Source organism: Crocodylus porosus, unplaced genomic scaffold (genome assembly GCF_001723895.1).
Source record: "Crocodylus porosus isolate Cpor-Errol unplaced genomic scaffold, CroPor_comp1, whole genome shotgun sequence".
Classification (NCBI taxonomy): domain Eukaryota; kingdom Metazoa; phylum Chordata; order Crocodylia; family Crocodylidae; genus Crocodylus; species Crocodylus porosus.
Window position 1 is genome coordinate 28,467 of NW_017728940.1, and position 20,695 is coordinate 49,161.

The following is a 20,695-nucleotide window of genomic DNA, read 5'->3' on the forward strand; positions in this document are numbered from 1 at the left end:
GGGGCCGGCGCCTCCCGGCAGCCCGCGCGGGGCAGGGAGGGGGCGGGGCTGCGCCTGCGCAGAGGGGCCGAGCTGCAGGCCGCTGCGCGAGCGGGAGGCGGTGAGTGCGGCCGGGCTGGGCCCCGATCCCTTCCCCCGCCGCCGAGGCGGGCCCCCCCATCACCGGGACCTGCAGGGGGTGGCCCCGGACCCCTGATCCCCTCCTAGCGGGCGAAGGGGGGGCTGCGGAGCACCGGGCTGGGCGGGTGGTGGCGGCCGCTCCCTGGGCTGGGGCGGGCTCGGCTGGAGGCCTCCGGTTCGGCGCGCCGCGATGGGCCGTGGCCGCGTTGGAGGGGGGCGAGCGCAGGCGGCCATGTGCCGCTACCTGTTCCCGCCCTGCCCCAGCGCTGATGGGCCTCGCGGCGGTGCCCCGTCCGGCCGGGCCGGCGGGCGGCCTTCGCAGCAGGCCGCTGCCGGGGTCGTGGTGCTCACCTGGTGGCCCGCCGGGCCCCAGCACGTCCTGCCCAGCCCCGCCGCGCGGTTCTTCAGCAACTGAAGGACGAAGGCGGCTTAGCAGCGGCGGTCGCAGCCCCAGTGGCTGAAGGGGGAAGCGGACGCGGGTCCCGCGGGCCCTGCCTGCCTCGAACCGGCTGTAGGCTGCTCCGCGCCTGCCCCGAAGGGAGTCCAGTGCTTACTTCTCGCTTCCTGCTGCGTGGCTGCCCAGAGCTTCTCCCAGAGCCTCGGCCTGCACGCGCCATTAGCTCGCTAAAGAGTAGTGGGAGTTTGCCAGAAGCTGGATTTTCAGCTCGCCTGGCTTTGGCCTTATAGAACGACTATTAGCTTGTCTGAACTTGCTACTTTGTGTAAGCAGCCACCTAGCCTGCAGTTCCAGGGCATGGGGGTGGCTGGCTTGCGCCGTGTTTAGTACTGGAGGTGTTGGCATGGTACACGCAGGGCTCTGTGAACACGTGGCATCATCTCAATTACTATAGTGATCGGCAGAGTTGTTCTGGGCACCTGTAAATTTTTGCATCGCATCTGTCTATGCGGTATTCACTTACTGGCATTGGGCGAAACTAAGAGAATCAGCATTCAAAAGCTACCATGGCTTCCCAGAAAGTCTTTGGGAAGGAGACTGTTTATACAATGTCTCAGGAGTTAATAGTAGGCATTAGACTTATGCTGGCACTCCAGCCGCTCTGCTTTCCCTTATGCAGATGCTTCAAAACTGACATATGGGAAAGTACTGCTAGGTCTTTTCCTTTCAGCAAAGACAGACTGACTTGCTTCCCCAATCAGTAGCATATGGAAAAGGTTTAGAACAGGGGCAGGCAATTATTTTGGGCAGAGGGCTGCTTACTGAGTTTTGGCAAGCCATCGAGGGCTGTGTGACAGGCAGCCCAGGGCAGATAAAAATTTAGAAAATTAATATTAAGGGGCCGGATAGAATGGCCTGGCAGGCCGCATCTGTCTCTTGGGGTACATTTTGCCCACCCCGTTTTAGAAGTTGTCTTGTACACTGCGATGGCAGACTCCTGACAGGATGGAAGCTCACTTAAGTGGCTAGAGGAGCTCATTTTGGTGGCTGACGACAAGTAACCATCATGTTGAATGTCTTCTGGTTAACGGGCCAAACGTATAACTCTTTGCATCTCTTATGCCTTGTTTCTCAGCACCCTCGATTCCTCTTCCTTCGATAGGGAGAAGCATTATTACTTTTGCGAGAGGTAGGCCAGGGTAGTGAATGTGACTGCTACTGGTAAATCTGTGGGCGCCTTGCCCTTTTGCTTGGTTTCCCTAGATGATGGTGGAGCTTTGAACAGAAAGACATGGAATTACTTCTTAGCTGGCAGGAGATGCATGTTGCGTTGTGTTATAGCGTAGTAACCGGAAACTGCTGTTTTCATAGAAGACAATGGCAACTGGAAGCAATAGCCAGTGTTACTGAGAGAGCCCTGAAGTGGTGTGGGTCCTCATGAGCAGACTACATTAGTAATCTGAGCGAGACAGCACTTGGGGCTTTCTCCTGCTGTTTTTAGTAGCCTCTTGCTGACCTTTCCTTTAGAGATGAATAGGTTCAGAAAAACTTCTCTGTTCTCAACTGTGAGTGCAGGGTTGCACAGTGAATGCTTTACTGTACACAGGCCATTTTGGCAGAGCGCTGAGATGAGGTGCCCAACTATTGTTGGGCTTCCTCCTGCCTTCTAAAGAAGGAAGTTCTGTTCTGGCTCTTGTGGAATGAGGGAAGTATATTTTTTCTCTGCTGGTCCCAATTGATAGCAGGTGCTTTGATCCTAGATCTGTAGATTATTGCAAGTTTGTTAGAATGTTATTTTCTATTATACTTTTCTGCTGCCTTAAATGCTGAATCGTTAAATTATTTACGTTTTATTTATATTCTCATGTCAGGATAAAATTATTCTAGCTTCTGTCTGGTCCATGGGAATTTTTTTAACCTCTCCTTCTGTGTTACAGAGTTCACTGTGCAGTCTTCACTGCCAGAGCCCTAGCATATTAAATGCTAATTTCACTAGCAACCCTTTCTTGAAGAACAGGATTGATCCCTTCTTCAGTGCCCGGTTATCTTCTGTCATGCTTTAAAGTGGCTCTTCAAAATCTGTCCCGCAGTGCCCATTTCTTATTTGTTTCGTTTCCTTTCATTGCTTTTCGCTTTCCACTAAAAACCTATTTTACAAGCTGCTTTTCATCTTCATACCTGCAGGATCACAGTATTTGACTTGGACATAGCATAACTCCAGTTGATGTATGTCAGTTTTTCCTAGCTTATTGGAAACATGCCTTATCATGGCTCCCAGTAAGCTGTACTGTTTGGCTTTGCTGCCTCAGAGCACTTTACGCAGATGAATTACATGGAGTTATTGTTCTGTCAGGGATTCTTCCAGGTCTGTTGTTTGTTTTATCATAAAGACCAGCTGCTTCTTGTAAATGTTCATCCAGCCTGATGTTTAATTTAGCTCTTAACTAACTTGCTGTGGCACAGAAGGGGATAATATCTTACTGTTACGAAGAACTATGAAACCCCTGTGTTGTCCCACAACTGTAGAAAAAGGAAAGACTTCTTTTTTCTTTGCTCTGACAGGCAATGCCGTGTTGCTGTGGAAGGTAAAGAGCAAAAATTTGTATTCTGATAGTGCTTGCTGGCCCAGGCTAGGTAGGCCTGGGGCCCTTTGCACAGGGCTCTGCATGCAGTAGAGATGACCCTGATAAGCTAACAGCTGAAAAGATAAGGAAGCAAACAGAAACCATTTGTCAAAGTTACCTTGCAGTTCATTAGTACTTTTCATTTACCCAGCATGCTTTGTCACCTCCCCTCCTCCAGTCCAGCCATCTCCTGATCTCCCTCTCCCTCCCTATTTAGGCCAAGTGCCATCCTTTCTTCCCCACCCCACATAAGAAAACATTTTAGTCTTCTTGCACTTGTAGAGGTTAACTTAAAATCTGACCAGCTGCTGGACCACTTGCTACTAAAGTGAGGAGGTTCGGGGGTAGAGCTGCAGGGCAGGCTGCATTTAGGTCTGGGACAGAAGTTTCTTAAACCAGTTTAACCTAAGTCAGTTAGGTCTCATGCTACGTTCATCCTGCTTGCATGCACTGAACTTCTGTTCTGTTACAGGTTTAAACCAGTTTCTGATCACTTAAACCGATTTATGCGTAACTTCTGTCCCTAGCCTTAGAGTATCTTTTTCTCTCTTGGGTGTCTCTGCTGGTAGTTTTTTTCTTTCTGTTTAATTATAGAGAAGGATGTACAAAAAAAAAAAAAAAAAAAAAAAAAAAAAATTGCTGCATATAAAGTGAGAGCAATTATAGTTTTCAGAGACTGCTGGTACATGCATGTGATTTTAATTTCTTTGAGAGGTGCAAGAAAGTAAGGCTTAGTGAATAGGCTCCTGGATTCCCTGCAACCAATGTAGAACAAAAGTAAATAAATAAATAAGAATGTTTTCTTGTACCTCACATCTAAAATCTGTCCTCAAGAATTAAATCTGGTCTAAGTGGGCCAGGTTCCAATATGTGGACAAGAAATGTAGAATGCAGCTAGCCTCTGTCTCGATGCAGGGATTTGAGCTATAATTCCTTTTGGTCTTGCAGTTTTGCAGCTCTTGTTAGGAGTTGTATAGTGTGAAAGATGTGTCCACTTCACTGACTTTCAGTTCAATATCTGAGCTGATATACTAATCAAACTAAATGCTTGAAATCTGACATGTTTTGATACTTTGGGAAGAATAAAGGGAGGTGTGTGGGGACACGTGGGATGACTCTTACCCCAGTAAATAGGTGGATGCTCACCGATACCCTGATTTGGTCCCAATGTTATTTCTTTTCTTTAAAAAGCAGAGTGAGTTCAACTGTTTGAAGAGGCAGAGCCAGCATTTAGAAGCTGACGACCACAATTAAGGGGAGGCTGCAACAAAGGTACCTAAATAAATCCATGTGTTTAGTTTTCACAGGTGTAACTTATTTGCATAGAACATATTTCTGAAAAGTTGAGAGAGTGACTCAGAGAACCACAGGGGACAAATCCAAGAGAAAGATTTAGGTAAATGATGCATCTTTTTGCCAAAGACAGAAGTCTGGAGAATCTTCTTTGCATAAGCTCCATAAGGTGCTGAGCTCCCTTTGGCCAATTTAATCTTTGGATCATAGGAAAGTAGGGCTGGATGGGACTTCACAGGTTTAGCTAGTCCATACCCCTGCTCAAGGCATGATTATCCCCAACTAAGCCATCCCAGCCAAGTGTCCATCTAACTTGCTCTTAAAAACTTCAAAGGAAGATTTCACAGTTTCTCTAGCTGCCTGTTCCAATGCTTGACTCGTCCTCATTAGAGAGATTTCTCCTAATCTCCAACCTAAATTCCCTGTGCTGCACTTAGAGGCCATTGCTCCTAGTACTATCCCTTACAGCCACAGAGAAAAATCCATCTCCATCCTTTCTGTTGTTGCCCTTCAGGTATTGGAAGACGGTTATCAAATCCCCCCTCAGTCTTCCCTTTTCCAGACAACCCTACCTCTTTCAGCATTTCCTCATAAGTAGAAGCCTGGGAGGCAAAAGTCATTTTTGTTTTGTGCTGGACTCTTTCCAAGCTGTCCACATCCTTCTTAAAGTGTGCCTCACCAGTGCTGAATATAGTGGGAGAATCATTTCCTTTGATTTCCAAGTGACACTTCTGTTAATATAACCCAATCTGATGTTGGCTTTTTTTGCTGTTGTTCAAGTTCATAGAAGTCAAATGCTGGTTTGGGAATCGATGTCTGAATGGCTTTGTTTTCTGCATCTTCTAAATAAAATCTGTCATAATCCAGATTTTTGTAGGCTAACTGTCTAAAGGGTCTTAAGTCTTCATCATGGATGGAATTCTGGCAGTAACTGTATATAATATGTCATGTAGGGCCCCTGCAGGATATGCTAGGAAATCTGGTGGTCACACCAGATGACAAAGCTAATGTCTTTAACAGCTCCTTTGCCTTCATCTTTTTGACCAGGGGCCACGGCATTCCCTGCACTTGGATCCCCGATGGACCCAGGAGAGGCGCTGCCAGGCCCAGGGTCAGTGAGGACCTAGTCAGGGAACTTCTGGTGGGTCTAGACATGTTCAGATCAGCAGGTCCTGACCCCAGAGTGCTGAGGGAATTAGCAGAAGTCATTGCAGGACTCCTGGCACAGCTTTACGAGCACTCATGGTGCTCTGGTGAGGTGCCAGCGGATTGGAAAAGGGCCAATGTGGTCCCCATTTTCAAAAAAGGGAGGAAGGAGGACCCAGGAAACTACAGGCCCGTTAGTCTTACTTCGGTCCTGCGGAAGCTTTTTGAGAGAATTATCCAGGCGCACATCTGCGAGGGACCAGCAGGGGAGATTATGCTTAGGAGCAACCAACATGGGTTCATCAGTGGCAGGTCCTGTCAGACCAACCTGGTGGCCTTCTATGACCAGGTCACAAAATCCTTGGACGCAGGTGTCATGGTGGACATAGCGTCAAAGGCCTTCCTAAAGTCCAGAAAGACTGTCTCTCACTCCATTCTCATTAAAAAAAAAATCAGGCAACTGTGGCATCAATTTCTACACAGTCAGATGGGTCACAAATTGGCTGGAGGGCCACACCCAGAGAGTGGTGGTGGATGGGTGTTGTTTGACCTGGAGGGATGTGGGCAGTGGGGTCACCCAGGGCTCAGTCCTCGGGCCCACACTGTTCGACATCTTCAAAAGTTACTCGGACGATGGGGTGAAAAGCACCTTGTTCAAATTTGTGGATGACACTAAGATGTGGGGAGAAGTGGGCACGCTGGAGGAGAGGGACAGGCTGCAACTAGATCTAGACAGGTTACAGAGATGGGCAGATGAGAACAGGATGGGATTCAACACTGACAAGGGCAAGGTACTGCCCCTAGGGATGAAGAACCAGCAGCATACCTACAGGCTGGGGAACTCCTCTCTAGTCAGCACAGAGGCAGAAAAGGATTGTGGTGTCATTATTGATTCCAAAATGAACGTGGGCTGCCAATGTGGGGACGTGGGCAGGAAGGCTAACAGCACCTTGTCATGCATCCAAAGATGCATCACAGACAGGTCCAAGGAGGTAATTCTCCCCCTCTATGCAACGCTGGTCAGGCTGCAGTTGGAGTACTGTGTCCAGTTCTGGGCGCCGCACTTCAGGAGGGATGCGGACAGCATCGGGGGGCAGCAAGGCAAGCCCTATGAGGAAAGGTTAAGGGACCTGAACCTGTTCAGCCTCCACAAAAGAAGGCTGAGAGGGGATCTGGTGACCGTCTACAAACTGGCCAAGGGGGACCAGCAGGCTATGGGAGAGTCCCTGTTCCCCCAAGCACTACCGGGAGTAATGAGGAATAATGGCCATAAGTTGACTGGGAGTATATTCAAGCTGGGTATCAGGAGGCACTACTTCACAGTCAGGGCGGCTAGGATCTGGAACCCAACGTCCAAGGGAAGTGGTACTCGCTCCTACCCTGGGGGTCTTCAGAAGGAGGCTAGATAATCACCCAGTTGGGGTCGTTTGACCCCAACATTCTTTTGCCAATGGCAGGGGGTCAGACTTGATCTGCTCGGGTTCCTTCTGACCCTACCTACTATGAAACTGAAAGACCCAAATGGGCCAGAGTTTTATTGTTCTAACCATTGCTCAGCATTGCTCACTATTTCTTTGGAAACATAACTTCCCAAGTGTTTACAAGTGCAGCGGTAGTGGTTTTGATGACATAGGGACTCAGCTTGTTTCCAAGCTGCGGCTGGTATCGGTGGTGACGGTGGAATTTAGAAACTTCACTGGAGGTCTTGCACCTTGTACTTCTGTGGCTGTGTGGGGAGTGCACAGTAATTGAGACTATATGTATAAGTCAGGGTGCATTATTTTGTCATGTAAAATAGAAGGGATTTTTTTTTTTGAGCATTTTCTGCTTCTCTTGGAGGAGGGTATGAAAGTTGGGATAGAAGGATTCATGGACCCCCAACTGTTTCCCTAAGGGCACAGTTTGTTCAAGCAGTTGCTCAGCAGGACTTCAGTGTGTGGAGACTATTTAGTTTTGGACTGGTAGGTTTTGGCTGCTTATTTACTTCTTTGTTCCCTGTTAGTGTTTTTTTTTTTTTTTAAGTACCATCTACCAAATTACTCATCTTTCTATTGAATTGGAAGCTTTTTGTTCTGCTAATGCGAAGAGAGCAGAAAATCCAGGCTGCTGGTTATGTTTGAGGTGCAACTTATGTTAGAAGGTACCAGCCTTCTTACTTTGTATGAAATATAAATGAATTTTAGTAGGAAAGTAACTGATATCAGCTTTAAATGCAGTGCTTGCTTTACAGCTGGTGGAATCATTTAGAATGCCGATATTCCTGATTTGACATAGTTTGATCTGGAGCCATAATGCCATGCTGTAGAGCCTATTTCTGTCACTGGCTCTTGGCTTGTGGATGGCTTGGTTGATGTATGCATTGTGGAAGAATTTTGCTGAGTTCATAATACAATGAATTATATCTGGGGATATGCAGAAATACGCATATCAGGAAAGCAGATGTTGTCAACAGGCAGCTTACCCGCTCTCATTTTTTCTTTCCTTAATTATGCAAACAACAAAATGTCCTGCATATTTTCACTTTACTTTGGAGCGGTCATTGCTCTTCTAAGATTGTATGGGTGACCCTCCATGCAGTAGGACAAGAAGATGAGAAATGATGGCCATTGCATCCAAGTGATGTAATACTTTAGAGGGGAAAATGAAATTGCTAAACTGGAATTTACTCAGGACTTAGAAAGATTCTTACTATTGAGGAAAAATGTCAGTGGATCTTCATCAGTTGTGAGTGGTCAGAACATCCTACTAACTCATCCACAGTTGGACCACTAAAAATACGTTGCTAAATGGCACTTTGTAGAAAGAAGTCTTTGGATGAACAGGGTTGCAGTGCATAGTGATTTTTTTTTTTTTGCTGCTAGAAATTCTGACCTGAAAAATATAAAATGCATCCTATCCCTGTGGCATCAAAATAGAGGCCCCTAATATTTCTTAGTATAAAAATGCATGGTGCTTGAAAACGTGTTGTGATGTGTCATTGATTCAGGGTATAACTGTCAGTGTGAGACTGCAAATACTTCATCTCAGAAGCCGGTTCAATTTCAGAATGCTTAGCAACATATAGTACACCAACTAACCTTGCAGTGGCGAGTTATCAGACTATAAATTATGTGACTTTTTTTTTTACAGCTACATAGCCAGCTGTTTCTGGAGGCTGTGTATTCTGCATTTCATGTAAGGTTGCAAACATTTTCTTGCTGTGTCTGAAGTATAACATGATATAATATTGTAACTGTTAAAGATCGCTACTGCTTTCTGGGACAGCTTTTCCTTATTAGTACTTTCCATTTGTTATACATAATGCCTTTGCTCAGCAGTCTCACATCTATTGTATTAAAACAAAAAAAACAGTTGATGTCCTTCAATAAGAAATTGCACTGGGGGGGGGAGGGGGCAGAGGCATTTACTCCCTAGGAGGCTTCTGCTAATCTGATAGTTCAGGAGTCACCAATGTTTTTGGTCCAAGCGCCAAAAACCCCCACAACCTGGACTTCGAAGATGTTGGTATACCATGGGTGGGCAGTGAGGGAGCTGCAAGGTGCCTGGACCTTGTTGTAGCAGTTCAGCCCCAGCCCCTTTCCCACCATACCCCCTGAGGTGCGTAGCTGCTGTCAGCAAGGAGCTGGGCCGCACTGCAGACGCTGGTACAGCCGCTTGCAGCCTCACGACTGCTTGCTGCAAACAGCCTGGGCTCTGGGCAGACCCCTTCAGCCTGCCATGGAGCTTGGGCTGCTCACAGCAGGTAGCAGGCAAGCTGCAAACAGCTGCTCCAGCCCGGCCCAGCTCTGTGCCCCCTTCCCCACCATGCACCCCAAGATGTGCAGCTGCTGCTGTGATGAAACCAGGCCAGGGCGCTGGACCCTGGTGCACCGGTTGCAGCTTTCTGGCTGCCTGCCACATCCAGCCTAGGCTCTGGGCAGCTGCTGCCTGCCACAGAGCCTGGGCTGCTCACAACAGGGCTTGCAGTCTCTCTGCTGCTTGCTGCAAATACCCTGGGCTCCATGTCCAACAGCAGCTTTCCAGAGCCCAGGCTGGCTATGGTGTGCCAAGCAAAATGGCCTTGCATGCCATGCTCTGGCACATGTGTTGGGGGTCACCAACCCCTGTGACAGTTTGATATTTCACATGCATTTTAAGTGACTGCTTGGAAAATCAGTAATACTTTGTGTTCAGAAAGCTTCTTATCAGCAAGTGTGATAGGACTAGGTGAATTTTCAATAGAATGAGAAATTGCACTAGAAAGGGTGCAGACATTTTGGTAGAGGTTTTGCTTGCAGGTTCGTTATCCTGCATCAAACAGTTATTATACACATTGTGTAATATAAATTAAAATACTTAACCATGTGCAGCTAATCCAATGTACTGAGTTGGTTAAATGTTTTGATTCTGGTAAGTTGCATTAATGAGAGGTGCATCAGTTTGCTGAACAAATGTACAGCTAGTGATGCTCAATGCTTTTGTCCCATGGGCCAGGTAAGTGATGCAGGGCCAACACCATGGGCCAGATAGGGGCCTGGCAACCCCCTCTCGTGCCCCTGCATGCTGGGTTTGCCCCCTGGGCCCTGCTGGCCTTGCATGCTGGAATCTGACAGCTCTGCTCCCTGCCTGATCTGTTGCTTGGCTTTTTTCCCTATCTGCCGCTGTGTTCCCTGCTCCCTCCCTTGTGTGCCACACACAGAGGCAGCCCATGCCACTTGTAGCATATGTGCTGTAGGCTGACCGCTCCTGTATTAGATGGTATCCCTTTACTAATCCAGAGGAAAAATACATTTTTGCTATAGTTGAATCCTTACCGTTGTGTATAAAATACTCTCATTGTAGTGCCAAATAACAGCCTTGCATAAATGCGTTTGTCCTTTGTCTGAAATAGGCAGATCACTTTTGGATGTGTGAGTGCCATATCAATAGATATTTAATAGTCTTGCCTCAGTGAGGATAGGTGAGTTTATGATCATTTCTCTCTTTGGGGTCTGATCCTCTGAACACTGACAACTTCCATGGGGCAATACTGATGGTTTTGATTCCGGTTGATTGCCAAAGAAGGTGAATGTTTGACCTCTCATGAGCGGTATTGAACATTTTACCTGATGAGTCCTTGGAGGACAGATTGCAAATGTGCAGAACTAGCTTACAGGCTTTCTGTAACTAACTTTTCTAACCTAGTGCCCACTAACATGTTGACTACCTAATGCCATGTTGAAAATCAGCATTACAACCGTCTCAAAAGTTAGTTTGCTTACAACATGTTTGGGGTTTTGTGTAAGAATACACAAACATGCGTTTGAAATCATAGAAATCGGACTAAATGGATCTCAGAGACACAAATCTAGTGGCTCACTGCTATGGCTGGATAACTGGCATTCTATCCTCCACTTCCCTTTCCCTAGAGCATGTTTGGCATTAGGTGAAGAAGGATACTGTGGCCTGGCAGTGTTTTCTATGAAGGTTCCCTTTCAAGGAGGTAGGGCAGGTGCAGTTATTTTAAACCACTGTTTTATAGACTTTACTATGATTTCTGTCACTAACCTCATCAATATCCAGCATCCCGCTCTGTATCTAATTTGTAAATGGGAATTTCAGTGTTCTGCCTCTTGGACTCTTAATATAAAAGTTTGAACTGGATGACTGGTGAGCTCTTTAGGATGCATCACCACCTGTGGTGGTGTCCATGTGAGTGATCCTTCCTGTCATGCAGAATCTGCTGACCTCAAGGGGATTCTGCCTTGGTGGTTTCCCATGTAAGATCAAACTGATAGGAAAAGTAAAACATAGCAAGTGAAGTGAAATCATACTAGAGGTATTGGTCTTATACCTTGACAAAAGTGCCAGGTGCTTTCAGGGATCTCAGAGGATTGCAGTTTTTAGTATGCTTCACTGAGAAGTTAGATCAATATCTGGTTTGCTGTAACTTGATCACTTCTTGTACCACTCTATATAGGTTGGACTGTCGCCTTATCGGAGTTGTGGAGTGACTCTTGCTGGTAAATAGCTGTTACACAGCTGTTACCAACAGCAGATCTAAATTATTTTGTAAGGAGGCTTCACTGTTTGTTTAGCTCAGCAGCTTTAATTGGTTTCATGTCAAGTTCCTGGACAGCTGTCTAAAATACTGAAAGAAGACATTATCATTTTCATGCTTTCATTTGATATGATGTAGGTATCTGCGTTTGTCAAAAGCTGCTCCAGTAAATTCTTTGAGTCAGTCATTCTTTCATATCACTGACAGATCTTGCTCCTTGCACTGCACTATGATGGAGGCAGTAATTTTAGTTCAGCTTTCATCTGTGACCACCAACACAAATATAGTTTTGATTCGGTAACAAAACAAAATAGCGTGGCAGTGTCAGGTACTGTCATAATGTCCATTATGAAGGAGGCATTTTTTTGAAGACTAAATGATTGCTCTTTGCTGATGTGCTTATAATCTGTAGGAATGGGCCAAGAGGAGAGAGCCTTTGGAGAGCAATGTGGTTTGAATTCAGATGCTGCCAAGCATGTATTCACTTTTCGTGTCCTGTATGGTGGGGAGGGGAGAGCAGGCATCATATTTCTTAGCAGGAGTTATGTTTGAGGTTTGGGCGAGGGGGGTTTTGTTCAGATTTAGGCTTGTTCTCCAGACATAAGGTTGTGACTGTGAGTTTATAGCTCACAATTGGTCATGCTGCAGGCCTGACAGGTGCAAGTGGCAAATGAGCCTTAAACTAAAGCTCTTTTTATTTGGGGAGTTAATGCAATGTGTGGAAAATATTTTGCTTGGACTCTCCATGTAGGAAGGGAAGGAGCGCCCTTTTAATTCCTTTAGCAACAGACAGAGTGAAGTTCAGCATGTTACAGTGTCATGTTGGAGCCATTTTCAATGAGTGTATAGTATCTGGGTGCAAGAGAATATATGAAAGACTGCACATATTTTGGTTGTGTGTGCACGTTAGATTATCCAGTAGCTCTGTCTGGCGGCAATATGTCTAGCTTGCGCTTTCTAGTATTGTTTTGTTTGCCATGTTAAGTGGACTGCCATCACAGTATTGTCCGTAATCCACAGGTGGACGGTTAACTTGGAAACAGCTGTGCTGTAAAATATACTGAAGGACTTTTCTGTTTTATACTGGTCTGGTTCTTGTTGGCAGACCAGCTCTGTGGCACCTGTGCTAATACTGTGCACTCCTCCACAGCTTGCTTTTTTGAACCTCACAGCCCTGTACACGACGCTAAGCAGGTCTGTGACCTAGGAGGCAAGGGGGGTTGCTCTTTTTAGTGTAGGTGCCCAACCAGAGTAAATTGCTTGTCTAAGATGAGAGGCAGGGACGAAGCGCAGGAGTCTCTGATCACTTGGTTGCACTTCCTGTCAGCAACCTGCTGAATACAAGTTGGCAATGTTATGTTTAAGTTACCAAATAGGCAAACTTAGTTGCACACACCTTTTCAAATTACTTTGTTTCCAGCCCTCAGCAGGGCAAAGCCTGACTCCTTTTCAGTTTGGAAGTTGAACTTCAGCTGCTAGTGTTTGTTTTCAAAGTGCAAGGCAGGTCGTGGAGTTCCTCTGAGCCTTTGCAAAGCTTGCTTTGTTCGTCCAAAACAGTTGTAAGCAATTTTCCTTTATTCTGAAATAGTTTTTCTTTAATTCTTTGTCTAGGCAAAATTCTGTAGTGGTGGCTGTTGCTTAATTATTCAAAGTACATTTTGTGCTTAGAAACAGCAGTTATTTCTGTGGCTTTTCTGTACAGTGTATTGTTGCTTATAAAACTGAAGCTTGTAGCAGACAGATTTGTTAAAGAACAGTGAGTTTTTATTTTCACTGAAAATGATGGCAGCTTAACACAGCCTGTGCCTAATGGGCTAGATATGGCCTGCAGAGCCTTCTGATCCAACCCATGGACATGGGGCTTTGGCAGCAGACACTTTCCTTGTGCTGGCAAGTGGAAAAGCAGTGGTGGCAAGTGTGAGGAAAAGTGCCTGCTGCTGCCGCTTTTCCCTGAACTTGCATGGAGAAAGTGCCTGCCCAGTGAGCACAGGGGAAAGCGGTGGCAGCAGACACTTTCCCCATACCAGTGGCAGAAAAGCAGCAGCGGTAGCTGGTCCTAGCATCCATCTGTCCACTCGCCAGCCTGCCTCTGATCCTCATTGAGTCAGTCTGGCCTGCAGCCTTTATAGGTTGCCAACCTCTGACTTAATAGTCTCTGCCAGAATAAAACACAGACTTTTACTACCAAAGGTACTAATGTGATAGAGCTGTGATCTTTGTTTCTGTAACATCTGGTTTGCGGGGGTACTACTACCATATCAGTAATCTACAAGTATTCCATTATTTGCCCACTTGATGATAAAACAAAACTATCCAGAGAGGAGGAAGCAAGAATTAAACTTTGTTCTCCCTGCCTAAAAACACTGTTCTGTAGAAGCTTTGAAAATCATTTTTTGGCCCCGTGGGCCCAGTTGTTCTATAATTGCTTGAACCATTTTCAGGTGGACCTGTAAGCAGTTGTTTTGTTCCATTCATTCTCAACTGTTATGCTTGGTGCATTACAGCCAGGTAGGGAAATGAATGAAGCATTTCTTTTGGTAGAGGCAAATCTGCTGTGGTTTTGCTTGCCAAGTTGGCAGAATGAAGTGATCTGTGATGTGCCAGTTGTTGAGTTTGGCATCCAGCAGGTTGAGAGTTTTGAGCTCTGACAGTGTGTGCAGAGTTTGCCTGAATATATACCAAGGTAGAGATTCTATTTTTCCCTAACAACTCTAAAACGATTCGGGTAATAATTGAACATTACTATGAAAAAGTACAAGGTCCCGCAGAGGGCTTATTTTCTATAAAGCACTTTAAGCTAAAATACAGGCCAGCAGTGTGTGAAAATGAAAGTCTAAGCATGCATGCTGCTGAGTATATATGAACTCTGAAGGTCAGGCAGAAGAGGAAGGAAGAGTGGAAAGAGAATTACCAAGAGAGATGAGAAAGAGAGAGGCGGTCTTCCATAGTACTTGTAGCCCCTGCATTCTGGTGACTCCTTGTGTGCACTTCAGAGACCTGTATAGAAAGAAGGCTGTTGGAAAGAAATGGGACAACTAATGCTATCTAGAAACTACAAAATGTGTACAGGCAGTCCTCAGCCTTACAGCACAATTGGTTCCTGAAAACCATGTCTTAAGTTGAAACGTTGTAGCTCATAACCGGTTTTTCCCATAGGAAACAATGTTATAAATGTGGGATTGGTTCCTTTACCAAGGCCCGATACCTTAAATTCATTAAAAAAAAACAAAAACAAAAACCCCAGAATTTTGTACTCGGTCAATTATAGATGAGTAATATAGCTACATTAATGTATTTATATTGTAAATAGCAATTGCATTGATTTGGAAGGACTTCTTTGAGGAGCCCCTGCGGGACATTTTAAAGGGCTCTTGGTTGGATTTTTTTGACGGGTTCTTGGCTGGTGCCTTCTGAAGTGTTTTGGCTGCAAGTTTTTCTGGAGTCTTGTAAACTGACGTCAGAAAGTTGAAACAGGGTGTCGGTGTTGCAAGTGTGAAATGTAACTCGAAATGTTGTAAGTTGAGGGCTGCCTGCACACTGAGAAATGGTCTGTGCAGAATGGAGGTAGAGGAGGCCAGAAGTGACGGGTGAGATGCGCAAGGACCTGTGGTGACGGTATATGTTTGTGTAATTGCTGCTGTCAAGTAGTTTGGAGCCCAAAATGTGCTAGAAACTTTACACGTTCAGAAGATGCTGCTGCGATCCCTCTGCATAGAATCCTGGATGTTTAGAAATGACTCCCACTGATCTCTCTTAATAATAAAACATACCAAGAGAACCAGCTTAGGCTAACAGTGAGATGTGCTTTGAACAGCTGTGTACTGTGGAATAGACTCCTGGGGAAAATAGTGGTTTTATGTCAGGAGAGTTAATTTGGCAGGCTGTCATCACGGAAGTGTCGATGTGTGATACAGCTGCAAGTTCCTACGGCAACAAGTGTCAGGGTTTCTTTGGTGATGACACTGGTTTTAAAACATAACACTAATAATAAAGGCAGCAAAATGTGGAATAGCAAACTGCCAGCTCTGTGAAAAGACCTAGGTAGCAAGTACAACTCAGGCTCAAATGAAGTTTCTCCAGACAGCCTAAAAAGTCAGGAAGGCTTTGCGGAAAATTAAATCACTTGCGTCACTCTCCAACTCTAGAATGTTGATAACACTCTGCTCATCCTCGTTTATACACTGTTTGCACTCATTTGGAGTTGCTTCTCACAAGTTGAGAAGTACTAACCTAAATATAGAACCTGTCTTGTTTTGGAAGACATCCTTTATCCTAGCATAGGCATTTCTGCTTTGCACAGTACTGGATTAGCTGAGTACTAGCATTTCAATAAATAGGTCAGTCTTAAGTTTTGGTAGGGTGTTTGGTTGCGTTTCCCCTTGTTAGGTCAAGCTCTTTCAGCAAACTTAGCCTGCACAAAAACTGAACATAAAAAGGTGCGTTGTGTGCAGATTCAGTTATCTTCGGCACCCATGTGCTGCATCCAAGAACAGAACTGCAGGATGAACAAGTGAAGAAATCAGAACACAGGAACAAACTTTCAGTAACATTAGGAGTCCTAACTTCTTTTGATCACAGGCTGAGCTGCTTGTCCTTCTAATTGCGTAACTGTAAAGTTCATCACCATTTTATAACCAAATAACAGAAGTGGTGCTAAGTCTGGTACCACTGGTCATTTGAGAGCCAGCGTAAGAATAGTTGCTGCACTGTGTTATTTTTACCTTTTAGTTCAAGTAGCGGTCTCATGGCATCTAGTTAGTTTGAACAGCTGGCAAAATGATATTGAGTCATTGTCTGTCAGCGTGCCAGAAACTTGGTAGTGTTTTCAGGCTGCAGGTTTTTGTGGGAGGAGGTTTTGTGGGATTGTTGTTGGGTTTTTTTTCCTCAGGTGATGCTCCTCTTATCTGCTTAAACTTAAAGAAATAAGCAAAACATGGGCTCAGCAATTAGTTAATAGCTGAATCGTTTGTGTTTTTGTTATGTATAGGTGTTGGCAACAGAGACCTGCTTCAGACCAGGCAACAAGTGAATTGTTAAGATCTACATTTATTCTAGTATTTCTAAGTTAGTTATGGCAGACCCAGCTCCAGTGTGCAGAGAAAAACATGGTCTGAAAAAGTGAGACACCCATTTTCTGGTGATTTAAAGCCCAAGACTGGGCATTTGGTAATTGCGTTTTGATCTGCTCTCCATTACTGACTTCAGGAAAATAACTTTCAGTTCTGCCTCACCTTCCCCATAGGCAAAAATGGCATAAATTGCTCAGGGTACAACTGAAGTTTGAGTTATTGCTGTTTGTAAAGCATTTGGAATGTTGATGTGCTATAAATACAATATTAATTATTTCCTAGATATAGAACTCTTTTGCTTAAGTTTATTGCTACCTACTTTGGCCCATTAGCTTTTCAGCTACCATATTTACTTGACTACCAGACAAGGTTATTTCCTCCAGTTGGCACAGGGGCAAAAAAGCCCGTCATAGAAGGAAATTTCACTAAATATGTCATCTATCATTAAACTGCTGTCAAAAGCAGCATGTGTTCAGCAATGGAAATCAACTTTGAAGTTGAGTAAGTGCAGCCAACACTGAGCATGACTGTAAAATACATCCTGCCACCCCACATTGTGCAAACATGCTGATGGAAACCCGTCACAAGGATAGGTTACTGCAACCAATCTGAATAGTGCCCATTAAGCTCAGTCCCCCTCACTGCTGACTCTGGAGTCATGGTGAGCCACAGCACTGCTTACAGTTCACCCAGAATCCCTCTGGTACTGTAGCTCTCAGCTTGGGACATGTGATTAATGTGGCCACGCCCTCTATGGGGTGAAGTCAGATCCGGTTGCCCTGTATCTCACTGGCATGTAGATTTTTGGAGCATCCCAGGACTGTTACAAGAATACCCAGTTCCAGCTATGAATGTGGGCTAATTAGCACATGGATTCTTGGGGAGGAGGGGGGAAGCATTTGGAATACACACGCATATTGAGCAGTGCTGAGCTGTGGGCTCACTGTGGCTTGAAATGCTGCTGGCTCTAGTGGGGCCCAGCCCCATGAACTACATGGTGAATCATGACACTTTGGCTTTGGCCTAATTTCATGGATAGTTTGTACTATGTATAAGTAGGTGCCAAAGTGCTGCTCAGAGGTGTGCTAATGGAGCAGCTGTGCTAAAACATACGGCAGTTTCAAAAAAAAGGTAACATGCATCAATTCTGGGTAAACTAAGTGCATGGGTACTGTACATAAGTTGCTACAGCCATGTTTAATTTCGAGGTTATTGTTTTCAAATTTGCTCTTCACTTCCATGTTCTCAGGGAGAACAGGGTCTGATAGTAAGGAGAGGGGGGAAGGGGATGCCAGGGGAAAACTTGAGAGGAAGCAGAGAGCAAAGGGCTACCTGATCCCCCCCCGATTTATTTTCCCTGCTGCGGTAGTAGGAAGGGGACAAACTCAGGGCAGACCTCCAGTAATTTGATTCTATACTGGGAAAATTGTAACAAATTTATCTCATAATCAGGGTCATCTTCTGTTTGAGTAAATACAGTATTTAACCTATATCTATCTATAGTGATATATCTATATATCACTATAAATAGATATAGGTTAGATATTTCTGAAAAAAACACGGTTGATTAGCTTTGTTTGTAGACCTGGTCTGTGTAAACAAACAAACAACAAAACAACAATAAACCCAAACAAACAAACAGAACTCATCAAAATTTAGTATAGGTATTTTAATAAATATGTAAATATATACATGTGTATGTGTGTATATGTATCTTGGTAGATAAATAACATACACACACACTCATTCAGTTTTGATGAGATTTCTGTACAGGTCATGTCTCCAAACAAAGCTAAATCTACCTTGATGAGTTACTTTTTCAAAGATACTAGCAAAAGCCTTGAATAAAGACAGTTTCTAGGGCTCAGTTCTGCCTCTGCGTACTAGCATCTATTCATCTGAAGGCAAACTCCTGTCTTAATTGGATGGATGCATCCCTGTTAGGGATTTTTATGCACATAGATTTGTTCTAGTCAGCTTCTATAGTCTTTTGAGATTTTGGTGCCTAATCTAAAATTCAGTCCCCAAAGGAATTCTTGTACCTCTGAATGTTTGTCTCTGGTGTAGCTTTAATGTCTCTCATCTGTCTCTCTTAATCTCTCTTTATATTGAGACATAAATTAGAGCTACTCTAGGAGTTTGGACCGCTCCATGGATAGACTAGTGTTGCTATAGAAATGATGAGGTGTTAATATAGCTGGCATCCTGTTCATTGGTTTTTTTTTTAATCTTTCCAAAAGGGCTGTACCTTTCCCTTTCACAAACCGCTTAGACAAGTTTGAGATGTGTAAATCAAGCACCTCTATCCCCTGTGAATTAGTACTTTGTGCATAAAGCATTTTTCATTTTTATGGCACCCCATGCACACACATTTATGGTCTCCATTAAATTCTTCTATAATACTCTCTTCTGCCTGCTCTGGTTTAACCCAAATGCTAGGTTTGTCATAAAACAGTGACTTACTCATAGTGATACTGTATCTGCTGTTGTTTAGGCTATAGGGCAGCAGACTGGAGTGCCCTAAGGATGATAATTTATGTAGGGACTCAAACTGTATAAAGTACAAGCATTTTTACAGCTACTTAAGTTGTTTGGTACCCTGGTGTGAATAGTCCACAAAGCCACTACCTTCCACTGTCAATTACTATGTAGTTGATTTATTTCACAGCTTGTACGGCTTCTGGGCATCATCTTAAGACAAACCACTTTACAGTGTTAAAAATGAAATGGGAATCTTGATCTGGAAAGAAGAGTGTCTTCTGTTTTTGCTTGCTATTTCTTCTGGGGCAGTGTGCTAGAAGGAGCACCTGGCTTCTAGGAATAAAAGGAGGGAAAACGTGATCTGGGTTGAAGGTAAATTAACTCACCGCCCAAAATGAGCACTTTCTAGGTTTAAGCCTATAGTAACAATGCCTATGCTTTCTTGTATGAAGCGTTTGGAAAATATAAATGCAGATTCTTCACCATGGTTTCTTTTTGCAGAATTGTTTCTTGACTTTGGAATCAAAGAAGCTACGAAGGTGACAGCCTACTGTGGAGGGACACAAGGTATAAGTCAGTTTTCCAACAAGGTAGGTTAACAACGAAAGCAAGACCTCACATCTCTACGGTTGATGTAAGCATTTCTTTAGGGAGTTGATCCAGTGTGATGGTACTAGCACAGACTCTGTCAGTTGAATTCAGTTTGTTGGTTGCTGCTGGGCAAATAAAGCATGTTTAATGCTCTGGAGCATGAGTTTGTCTTAAAATCAAGTGTCAAAGGGAAATTCTGCCACTTGCCTAGTTTATTGTCTTGGCAGTGTTCTAGACTGAGTCTGTACTTTCTGTTCTTAGCTAGTGCTTTAGAAAGTATACACCACACTTCTGAAATATCCCAGAAAGAACAGATACCTAGTCCTTCTCCCCCCTTCACTCCCCCAAACATTTGTTATGGTGTTCGAGTACTCCGTTCATTTATGGCCCTGATATTTTCTGGGTCAGAGGGAGCATTTCTCCTTCCTTGGGCCTTTTTTGGCTTTACTATCAACAACTTAGATCAGTGTAAAATCTAACACATTTTCCCCATTTTGAACATGGTGGTTATCATGTTTAATTCTTAATTTCTTCAAACTAAATTGAAGTGGTCGCTGTTTGAGAAACTTAATAAAAATCCCCCAAATTAAATGACTAACATAGCCTGGATAATTAAATTCTTAAGTGTTGGCAGCTATTGGGAATGTAAAACAGTGGTAAACTATTGACAGTGGAAAACTTACTGGGTTACTGGAAACTGTTTAAAAATGAGGTCAGACTTGACCACATGGGAAATAAAGCTAAAGAACATCTTCTGCTAATACCAAACGTATTTAATTAAAACTTACGAAACCACAGAAAGGCTTGATTAGTTTTGAAGTGTCTTTACTCCTACCGCAACAAAACAAAAAAAACTTTTCTTTTAGATTGGGAGTTGCACAAAAATTAGTTGCTATTTGATGTGTAATTATATCAGCCTGCTCTAACATGAACAGTGGACTTTGTGCAAAAAAGA

General features: G+C 44.3%; 1 protein-coding gene across 2 annotated transcripts in view; it reads left to right on the forward strand.

The window, feature by feature from the left end:
* Window positions 1–28: 28 nt before the first annotated feature.
* The window catches only part of THRAP3 (thyroid hormone receptor associated protein 3), a 55,726-nt gene continuing 35,059 nt past the window's right edge, over window positions 29–20,695 (forward strand). The window contains exons 1-3 of one of the 2 annotated variants that reach the window (XM_019547883.1): window positions 29–100; window positions 4,333–4,413; window positions 19,651–19,739. The gene's annotated coding sequence lies outside the window, so the exon portion shown is untranslated. The remainder of the gene's footprint in view (window positions 101–4,332; window positions 4,414–19,650; window positions 19,740–20,695) is intronic. The other variant, XM_019547882.1, reaches the window with a different exon arrangement.